Below are 12,445 nucleotides of genomic sequence, written 5' to 3'. Positions count from 1 at the left end.
GGATCCTCCATCCTGAATGCTATGCTCCAACATGCCAGTGACCGCATATGTTTTCCCCATACTCCTGAGGATGGGGCCACAAATAGATGGAGTTCTACCCTGCAGTACACTACCCAGAAGTAGTGGGTACCCTAAATTGGGAAGTCTCTACATAAACAGAAAGAGATTCCACTCTATTAACTGCCAAGTCATGTGTAATGATAATGAAAACATCTTTAATGTGTATGCTGGCAACCCAGGCAGTTACCACGACTCACATATCTGGTACACCTCCCAAATGTATCAGATGTTTACTAGGGGTGATATCCCACAGGGTCATTTACTGGGGGATGAATGTTATGCACTGGAACCGTGGCTTATGACACCCATCAGAAAGGCACACACACCCACTGAAGAATGCCATATTGGAGCACATGCTCAAACCAGAGATATCATAGAGCATGTGCTTAGGCTGCTGAAGTTGAGGTTCCAGTGCCTAAATACATCTGGGGGAGCCCTCCAGTACAATATATGTACATGTACTGAAATATTCACCATCTCTGCCAGCTACACAACATCATCCTGAGAATGCAGCTTCAGCAGGATCAAGAAGGGGAAAAGGCACACATCCCACCACCAATGGCAAGGTCATCACAGCCACCCACACAGGTGAGGAGTCAGAGGGGGAATAAGCAGCTGCTGTGGGTGTAGGCAATTGTAGGTATGCTCAATATGCCCTCATATTGGCTAAAAGGCAATGCATAGCACACTCTCTCACCACCTAAGGGGCTAAAACCTTCCTCCTACGCACATACATACAGTAACATTGATGCCAGGCAATACTCACAACCTTTTCCTACCTATGTAATGGCTGCATACTCCTAGTAGCAGACAGAGTCAGCCCTGAACTAAAACTGATGCAACTGCTGGATTTACAAGGTAGATGTTGAACCTGGAGTGTATTGTGTAATAATATGAATGAATGTCATATCTTTGCATGTTGTTACTTGGTAATGTAAGGAAGTAAGAGGTGGGTGATTTGTACAGAAATGACTTTAGCATGTGATAGCTGAGACTTATGTGACTACATGTGTCCTCTATCAAGTTGTAGGCCTCAGGCAGCAAAGATTTACACATTCATACCTCTTAAAAGTACTGATGGTCATCAAATGTCCTCCTTTGGCATCATACTTTAATACTGAAAAATCATTAAAGAGAGAAGTTAGAAAGTAAAGAGATGCATTTCAGTTTCTGACTTCACAAGCCTCAGAAGTTTATTAAAAATACTGATGCCAAAAATGTGTTTGATGCTATCAACTGCCTAACTTTATAAGGCCAAAATATGTCACAAGTACAATTAGCAAAACAAAGCAGGTATACTTAGCACTAAGTCAGCTATGCACTTTGAGCATCAAACACAAATGTTATGTATCCCTGAATCCAAAGAAGGCTCACTGGAATGGGATGGCGTAGATCTATAGGCTGTGTCCGATGGAATTATAGGGGATGGCTGAATGTAAACTTCAGTGTTACAGTCAACCTCTGCACCTCCTGACTGTGCCTCAATTTGCCTCTTTTTGGCCACCATCATCATCATCATCAGAGTCTGCCGATACTCTGACAGCAGGTGGTAAGAGTCCTGTGCTTCCACTGTCAGGATCATCTGTGTTAAAAAGCAACAAACACAGGAAATAAATTAATAGCTACACTAGTATAGTCCAATATATGCCAAAAACTAACAGTGGTGCCACTACTACAGATAGTACAGCAATACACATAAATGTCCTGACACCCACATCACACATATGGATAAAATAAATATTTCTTTGAACTGCTCATCACTACTGACAAAAAATATTTGGCTTACCATCTGCAGATGATGTTATGCTTCCCATGGATGATGGTTCTGGAGGAAGTTAGCAAAAAAGTAAAGACACCATCATCACAATTAACAATAACATATGTGGTTAAATGTTTTTGCCCTATATATGGCCACTAACAATACTTTTAACAAGAACGTGGATGACAAGTCCACCCTAAGCCCATATGTAATCAATCAGAATGTGTTTTTAACTGTATTACTTTAAAACTATCTCCCCTAAAATGAATTTAATGTTAAACAGAACTTAAATATCGCTGTCAATATTTTACTATACAAGAAGTATTTAACAATTGAGATAGGTAAGCCTACCTGGAAGCTCTTCCTGGGACATACTTGATCTCCCTGAATCAGTAGCACCAACATCAATGACATGCTGTTGTGTAATTTCAAGTGAGCTGTCTGGATCCCTGACAGTGGACAGGAATTCATTTGCTGTTAGTGATGGCTCTATATCAGGCCCCCCTGGTACCCATCTGTTCATGGACAACTGCAGTTGCTCTCCTCTCTGCAGAAGAAGTCAAGTCAGTGGCCCTATGGCGCACCTGCTTATATGTTCTGCTGTGGTCGCCTACTATGTTCACATTAGCAACTCTCTGCTGCCAAATTTGTATTCTGCCTGACATATCTCCATGTCCCCTTTCAGCAGAAAGGCACCAAGTCACCTAAAAGCTTCCAGAATTACCTAATTCTCAGGGTCTCTGAAGGGAGGTTTCAGTGATTGAGACACCTGGATGCCATAGTCCTAGATGAAATAAAACTCAAAAGAAGGATAATGCACAAAAGTATCATATAAATAAAAGTCCTGCTTAAATATAACACATAAAAGGTAGTAAGTATTTCAATATTACCCACTGGAGAAACATAAAACAGTCAAGATATTCAAATATAAAAAAGGAATTGCGTAATGGTAACATATTACAATCACACAGAAAGCAAGGATGAATCCAAAACAAGGAGAATAACAATAGCAAAAATCTTGTTTGTGCCAGAACAGAAATGCAATTTTGCTCACCAACACCTAAAAGAACAGTCAAGTGACACATTTTGCTAACAAACTATCAGCAAAATACTAAAAGTGCTATCAAATAAACTGCCCCTGAAACATGTCTACAGATTCAACCAGGGACATTTGCAGTTAACTTCTACTGACGCCTTTAGGCATCAAACATTGCTTGTTCATATTTGCATCAATAATTCCAAAACCATGTTATGTACAAGGCTTTAAAATATTTCATCTTAAAGCTTACACAATGGCAAACTCAACTGCATTAATATTTAACCTATGTCTAATGTAGGTAAATAGATATTAACTGTTGTTTTTATGATATTAATTTATATACATTTAATTTTCACATTTTTCTAAATATCTCAACAACCAAGTAACACAAACAGAAGTCCTTCGCCTCATATGAAAGCTCTCATCTAGCTGAATAAAATGCTGCTGACAGTATGTGAGTAACTTGAGTGCTTGCTGAGATATTGTAAGTTGTTTACAAAATATTACAAATGTAATAGTTACTGTGTTTATTGTGACTTATAAAACTCAGTTTAAGACCTAGAACCTAAAGAATACTACCACTATAAAAATAGTTTGTGCTGAAGAGTTTGCCATTTATACTTCTTTCATAATCCCTATGGTTCCAGGAATATGAGTTTTTGTTTGAAATGTGAGGACATAATTTTATTCTGTCAAACGGCATAGACTCTGTCCATTGGAAGTTACAGTGCAAACTTCTTGAGCTCCATTGGAGTGAATGAGTTAACACAGAACATTCAATTTTAAGCTATTGCCAGTCATGTCTATCTGTGGCCAGAACTCCCCCAGAGGTGTACATGGTCCATCCTAGAAGGCTAAAACCCCTGCGTCATTGACAATATAGGACATTTACATTTTACAGAAATAACAATAGAAGAGTGTAGAGAGAAAAACAGTTGTAACATTAGCACTTGTGATGACAGTTAATAAGACTGTGCATCTGAGAAAGTGAAATGCCCTGCCAAACATGCCCATGCCATCAGTACACTTCTAAGAAATGTATACAGATATAAGTAGCATTTACTAATGTATGTATGTATATATATATATATATATATATATATATATATATATATATATATATATATCTTAACAGATTTTTCTTAATGGCATTTCAGCATATGCCATATAGAGCTGAAAAATACAAGCATACCTTATCAAGATCAATAGTCTTCTGTGTAGATATATCTCAAAGTAATATCCTCTTCTGTGTTATCCACATAAACAATTCTCCTCACCTTCAGGTTCTCTAGATACACGGTTCCCTTTTTATAGTATAGATTCAGGGCTGTGAGCACCATGAAGATGCAAATGAGGTGTGAACATATTAGAATTGCTGAATCCCAATTACTTGGCTCTGTGTAGCACATGTAATCATAGTGCAGGCCCCCTCACTCTTTGTTTATAATGGATTCAACTGTGAATGATTGCTGGTAGGGAGAAGGAAAACACAACTGCAATTCAGGCTGACCTACTTTCAGTGGGTGTGTCATCCAGGTTAGACTTGCAAAGTATAGAAATAATTGTATCAAGGCTTTAAATGTAAGAAAGCAGCACACATTTCACAATTTCTGTTCAGTAACAGTCAGTCTCCCCTTCATTTGTTGACAACTGTATATTATTGCTATTTAATATCCTCACACATTTTAAAGCTTATGATACAGAATGCCTTACAGAATGCTCCAGATTACTGTTCAGATAAGACAAGAATGAACAACAAACACAGAGAGATAACACAGAGCTGCATTTTTGCAAGCAATGATCATAAATATTTGTGTGATCACTCAGTGCACTACATTTGAAATTAATGTAGAAATAACTGTCATATGTTTTGTTAATACTGTGAATTATGTTGCAGTTGGTTGTATGCACAATAATTTCAGTTCTCTGCTGCAAAGCTGTTTGTGTGGCAATGAGGGTTAAGACACCCTTACTATGTCTTGAAGGCTCACTGGAGTGAGAGTTCAAATCCAGACCTGTATAAAAATATGCCATGTGTAACAACAGAAATGTTGTAGTTTTGTAGTGTTTATTTTATAGATGTTTTTTCTTCATTTCAACTAATTTTTCCTTTTTTATTGAAAATGCCAGTGTTTGTGAGGTGCGTGGCTTAGTGCAAACAAGGGAAATGAAGAAAGACAATGAATGTCATGCTTAGCTGTGCTTATTTCGTTTGTGAGATGCTTAGCAGTGTGCAAACCCAGACTACTGGCCCACATAGGAAGCAGACAGAACACTTACAGACAGGACGTAGACAGTGTGAAGGTCAAAAAAGGATATATTGTTGCAGTTTTTGCTTTCCATCCCACAATGCCACTAAGCGATTTGGCACAGCAGTTAGTAAGCTTTCCCAACAGCTGCAGCCCTGAAACACCTGCAGACAGGCTGCAGACAGTCAACAATTTGAAGCAGATACATTCTATTAATTCTGCTGGGTGCAGCACAAACACGCTAAGTGGCGTTGCTAGGCAGTTAACACACAGAACTGAAGAATGAATAGGGAATTATGCAACTGTCATTTAACAATTCATGTGGCAGCAGGCTTAAGTGTAGGGCTGTAATACAGATGGTCCTGGGTACTAACACAGGAAGTGCAACATATTTTTACTGTTGTGACAGTCCAGTTTATAGTAATGAACACAAAACTATGCAAGTGTTGTTTCAACATTCCTGTGGCAACAGGTGTAAGTGTAGAGCTGCCATACACATGGTCCTGGGTTTTAATACAGGACATTCCAGACATTTTTAATGTTGCTCCATTTCACATTATATTCAATGTTACATATAACACTTCAAATAGTGGACCTGATATGAAGGGTGTATATTATAAGTTTGAAGTTTGAAAACTTCAAATCTCATATGATCGACATCATATGAGCAAAGTTTTCAAACAGTGAACGTTTCAACGTAGATCGCCGTAGGGAATATTTCCCTTCACTTCAATGTAGTGCGATCTCGGAGTTTGTTTATTTAAGTAGCGGGGGGTGTGGCGGTGCAGGGGGGCTTGCCCCCCTGGATAGAGTGTTCAGGTAGGTTTTTTATTTTTAGTTTGTTTATATTTTAAGTTTGATGTTTCAAACCTTCGCTCATATGGAGTTGATTATATGAGATTCGAAGTTTTCAGACTTCGAACTTATAATATAGACCCGATATCAATTATATCTATGAGGGATAAGGCACCCTTATTGTGTTTTCAGATGTATGACTGGGGGTATACTGTCTACTATATTTCTGTAAGTATAATTCTGCTATCTGGACTTGAATGGCCTTCACACTTAAATAAGACACATACACAACTGAATGTATATCTAAGGTCCTTGTCAGGTCACACACATACATGGTTTATACCTCAAACTGTCATCTATATTTATAAATGACTCATGACTATGACTGAGAAAAAGTTCTGTGGCAAAGATGGAAAATCACCACTGCAGAAAAAAAATTGTCCCTTATGCATAGGTTTGAATCCCGCACTGTAAAAATCAATTTTATCAGTATATAAAGCCAAATCAAAATGTGTGAGGTCATGAGATTTATGCTCTCAGTGCATGTCTGCAAAGTTAAATCACCTAACAGTTACAGTAGCAGACATCCCTCAAACTAATCTCAAGTGTCAGATTAACCTTCCAATTTTAAAAATTGATATCCTCCCGGCTTGGCACTGCTGCTATCTGCTTAATATCATGGAAACTCGGTTGGCATTGTTTCTTGGGTTTGCACACAACCAGTAAATATGATAACAGGAATTGGCAGGAAACCATCATTTGCCATTGCTCTACTTTTGGGATTAGACATGTCTGGTGTTAGAGAGGAAGTTGCCCATTTTAGGGCACAGAGGTGGGGTGTTCAGGAGTCCAGGATATTTATTGCATCCTGGTAAAGTGCCACAGCAAAGGCTTCTGTGGGAGGACTATTTTGGCTTCCAGTACAAGTATGAGGCTTGGAATAGTCTGGCCAAGTCTGTATCCAGTGTGACTGAAATTCCACACACTGAAGAACAGTGTGGGCACCATTTTAATGACCTAAAATGGCACAAGAGGGATACACTCAACCAGTGGTTGGATGAATTTCAAACCAGTGACATTCCACAGCTGTGTAAGTATGCTAATAAAGAGAATTTAGAATACATAGAAAGCTAATATAGGCAAGACTGGTATGCATAATGCTCTTCTGTTTTCTCTTCATTTCACAGCAAATTCTGAAATTGAGTTGAATCAGCAGGCTCATGCTGATTGTTTGGAGTGACTAAGGGAAGCAAATGGTATGCATGCAGCACAAGAGTAGTATTATTGTAGCTTTAAAAGTTAAATATATTGTTTTTTGTTTTAATACAGTAGTGGCAAAGTCAGCATGCATATCCTAACTGTAAAAGCAAGTATGCACGCATAAGTCTGTAGCACAAACCCACTTTAGAAATCAAGTGTAAGACTGTATTTAGAGGTTGTGGGTTCAAATACCAAAAGTAATAAGTATACAAAACTGCATTTATTTAACAATATTACATACATTAAACTCTATACAAGTGGCTGTTAACTGTAAACTGGACAAAGCATATGTGCAATAAATGTACATTGCAAGGAGTACTTTGAGCAATCCATAATTATAGTTTGTATTTGTTAGGACATATACTTAAATGTAATACTTTGGATAAATATGATGGTACTAATTTTATCTCTATTTTTCTCTCTCCCCAACCCTTATCTCTTTTTTTTTTATTTTCTATTATGTGTTTTCAAAATTACTCCATGTCATCCATCTGTACCAAATCACTAAATGCTTCAAAGCACAGTGAGGTAGGCCCAACCCCAGTGGTCAGCCTTCCCCTGCTCTACTGGTTCCAGCACTAAAGCCCTGCATATCTGGGATGCTACCTGGCAGTATGGCCTCTGCTGCCCCTGCACTACTTGCACTGTCAGGTAGCAATACCTTGGCAGCTGGTGCTGTGGTACCCTCTGGGAGTACTAGTGAAGGTGGGGATTTCATCACCCACCATGAGTTGCCCTACAGCCTTGTAAAAGTCAGACTTGTGCCGTGGTGCTTGCATAAGATATTGTGTTCTCCAGTCTGTGTACTTGGGTAGAGATTCTGTTCTCACTGCAGTAAACTTGGAGGTGTGTGTGTGTGTGTGTGTGTGTGTGTGTGTGTGTGTGTGTGTGTGTGTGTGTGTGTGTGTGTCTAGTTAGAACAGCATAAGTGTGTATCCTGCAGTTACCACTCCAATCCCATGGGTTGCCTATTTTTTGACACTTGCACATGCATACACATCCATTTCATGCTGGCCTCCAAATTCACTCCAACATCCACTGCTGATATCATCCACTATACATTGACCTGCAGCCTTGTAATAGTCAGACTTGTGCTGTGGCATTTTGCATAAAATACTGTATTCTCCAGTTTGTGTACTTAGGTGGGGGGTTCTGTTCCCACTGTAGCCAACTGGGAGGTGTGTGTTTGTCTGTCTAGTCAGAAGAGCATAAATGTATATCCTGCAGTTGCCACTCCAGTCACATGGATTGTGAATGTTTTGACATTTGTACATGCATACACATCCATTTCATGCTGGCTTCCCAACATCTTCACTCCAGCATCCATTGCTAATGCCATCCACCCTAAGTTGTCCTGCTGCCTTGTAAAAGTCAGACTTATGCTGTGGTGCTTGTGTAAAGTACTGAGTTCTCTAATCTGTGTCCTTAGTTAGATAGGAGTTATAATCTCATTGCAGTCATGTGTGTGTGTGTGTGTGTGTGTGTGTGTGTGTGTGTGTGTGTGTGTGTGTGTGTGTGTTGTGCACCTGCTTGACATTAGACAGAACACTGTATACCAGCATGTGGGACACTGTTATTAGCATTTTCTTCTCACCAAACACTGCTGATGTCATTAGCTGTAAACTGCTATCTGACACTCTCCAAGTCAGACTTGACCTGTGGCTCTTGCCTTAAATACAGAGTTCTCTAGTCAGTTTACTTAGCTAGGTAAGAGGTCTCTTCTCACTGCAGTCAACTAGGGTTTGTGTGTATGTGTTTGTGCTCTTGCTTGACATTAGAGAGCATTTTACACCAGCATGTGGGACACTGTTATTAGCATTTTTTTCCTCACCAGACACTGCTGAAGTCATTAGCTATAGCTGATTTGCAGATGTGCAGTATTGCCATCAGGGCAGGGCCATAGACTGGCCTGTTGGCCAGGCACACATCACATTATCTTATACAATACAGATTATAGTGACAGGGCTTTCAGTCTATCCATATGCATCATGGCATGGTTTGTAGAGCCTGTATTTTCTTAGTGAGAAATCATGGACCTTTTCTATATGGACACTAGTAATATCCTGGCTGTGTGCAACAAACATGTGTTAGTTGTTAATATTAAATCTATGTCTTTTACATATGTTAGATGTCCTGACAGAGATCATCGAGGGTAAGCACGATGAGAAAACTATCATCCTGTGGAACTTGATCAGGCCAAGGCATTTGACACAAATCCACAGTGAGGTATTCACTCAACACTGTCAGATGTGGCCATAAACACCTATGGTGATGTAGGTGTTTATGGCCACATCTGACAGTGTTGAGTGAATACCTCAGTATGGATTTGTGTAAAATACATGTGGTCACAGTGGTGAGTACTCTCTTGTGTGTAACACAACTACTGAGTATGTGCAGGACATTCGCATCAAAGGCCATAATACCTCCATAGTTCACAGCCTTCATCGCACCAATAACTGAGTACAAAGCACCCTTCTTCATGTACCTCACTACACATCTTCCAGTGATGTGTAACTGAAGTGTAACACCTTTGCCACGCTGAGGTGCCACACATCTTACTGGCCATACCTAGGTATTATTTTTGTTGAATAAACATTACGGTCTGATGGTGCAGAACACCCATCAAGATGTTACACCAGATGCATGTGTGATACCTGTTCTGGTGATGCATACAATACATACATAGCTGTTTGACAATATTGATGGCATGGGTTACATTCATGACAGTGTGGAATGTGTCATATATATCCCATACACCCCAGTCAACTAGCCTGGATTTATCATAATGTCACATATTGGTATAGCAGTGTCCCTATTAACACCTCCAGATGTTACAGTGTCAGGACACTATGCTTGATTACCCTCATATATTGCTGGCATATTATTATAGTTGTACAAGTGTGTTCATGCAGAACCATCTATGATCACTCAGAATCACATATGCTGTGTCAGAGACATGGAATTACTGGTGGTATTATTCTAATATTGTCCATGATTGTGCATGCTTCTTCTACTGTTATCCATGGGCCTGTAACCGTGCCCACTTTTTGGAGACCTCTGCGGACATTGCACTCATATTCAGGAATATCAGTTTGCACAGCTTCACAATATGCACCCAACCCAGTTGTGTGTTACATTCCTGATAGCTGTCCTCTCCATTGTTCATGTCAGTATGCTCATCTCACAAAGACATATCTTCTCCATTGTTTTGTCACCTTGTCCGACAGTCACATAATATACATTTTTACTCTGAAGTCTGTACAGTACCATGTTGATATGTGATTAGACTACAACTGTCTTCCATTTACATGGCCTCATCTGTTGTACATTACAATGTTTCACTTGTCCTCTTTCCCTGTGTTCATTCTTACAATTCATCTGTGTGTCTCTATGCAACACAAACACTTCCTCTGACTGTTTATTTTAAATGTTGAAAAACAACCACAGGTGGCAAGACAAATCCAAGGAGCAAAATAAAATCCACTGAGGCAAGTTATAATCCACTGAGACAAGTTTTAATTCCTAAAAACAAGTTTTGTAAGTGCTTTCGTCTTGCTTCTATGAGCAAGAATTCATCAGACAAACAAAACTAATGTAAAATGCAGCTATTTAAAGTGTAGCTGTTTAAAATGTCATATGCTAAACATCAATTAGCCTCTAAAAGGAAAAGTCCAGATATTTACAAACATTTCAATATAAATACAAATACTAAATAAATAAGCTTGAATAAATACAATCATGAATAAAACTGACCAAGAATAAACATGCACACTGAGGATGGCCTGCTTTTAAGAAAATGATATAAATAACTTTGTTTAAAAACTGTACTAAATAATTAATGTGCAGAATGGGCAATTCATTTAAAAGAGCAATTCATTTAAAAGAACTAACCACTAGTAAAATCATATATCCCCTATTACCCAGCCTGCCAGTTAACTAATATAATACAAAAAAATACAGAGAATGTAAATATGTCTACTAAGGTTCAGTGATGTAAACAAACAACAAATGTACAGAAGAAATGTTCAATTACCTCTGCAGACTCTTCAGTTTTAAAACACAAGACAAAGAACATAAATCATTTAGCCCTGGTACATTATAGGCATTCAATTTTATTTGCCATAATAATTCGCACAGTTCTAGCTTAAGGGTGAGGGGGTCCCCCCTAGGATCTTGTTCAATCTGATCAATTACCCTAAACTTGAAACCATGTTGAAGGTGCTCATGCACATGCTTAGCTGGTGCATTCTCCAATTTTAACTTCCTGATGCTGTAAATATGTTCACAGACCCTGTTCTTGAATCTACAATCAGTCGTACCGATGTAGAAACAAGGGCAGAGGTTTTCTGTATTTTTTGTATTATATTAATTAACTGACAGGCTGGGTAATAGGAGATATATGATTTTACTAGTGGTTAGTTCTTTAAATTAACTGCTCTTTTAATGAATTGCTCATTTTGCATATTAATTATTTAGTACAGTTTTTAAACAAAGTTTTTTATATCAGTTTCTTAAAATCAGCCCATCCTCAGTGTGCATGTCTATTCTTGGTCAGTTTTATTCATGCTTGCTTATTTCTTCAAACTTATTTATTTAGCATTTGTATTTATATTGAAATGTTTTTAAATATCTGTACTTTTGCTTTTAGAAGCTAATTGATGTTTACCATGTGACGTTTTAAACAGCTACACTTTAAATTGTTGCATTTTACATTAGTTCTGTTTGTCTGATGAAGTCTTGCACATAGAAGCAAGACGAAAGCACTTACACAACTTGTTTTTAGGAATTAAAACTTGTCTCAGTGGATTATAACTTGCCTCAGGGGATTATATTTTGTTCCTTGGATTTGTCTTGCCACCTGTGGTTGTTTTTCAGAATTTGTTGCAGTTATTGTTTATAAGTTTGTTAGTGGTTTTGTTTGTTAACCACATGACTGCAAGTGCAAATTCCACTCAGGAACCTTTGTTTTCACAAGAAAACAAATCTTTGGATGACTCTAGCTGCAACAGTTTGGATTTAAATCAGTTGCTGAATGTTGTGTTTACTCTGACCAAGAAAGTGGATGACCTTACAACTACTGTTAATAACTTATCAGTGAGGCCATGTACCTCTGATTCTAATCACTGGCAGGAATCTGCTAACAACAATGGCAATGTCAGCATTTTAAATGGTGAGCCTGACCCGAAGGGGAATCCCGTAACAACGGTCTAAGCCTGTAGAGGTAAATCTTTGCTTACAATTGACTCTGCTGTTCAGTTGGGAACCGGAGTGAAAAAAGAAGTT

This window comes from Protopterus annectens, chromosome 12.part0 (genome assembly GCF_019279795.1).
Source record: "Protopterus annectens isolate FY-2018-M chromosome 12.part0, PAN1.0, whole genome shotgun sequence".
NCBI classification, from domain to species: domain Eukaryota; kingdom Metazoa; phylum Chordata; order Ceratodontiformes; family Protopteridae; genus Protopterus; species Protopterus annectens.
Note: the sequence above shows the minus strand (reverse complement) of the source record.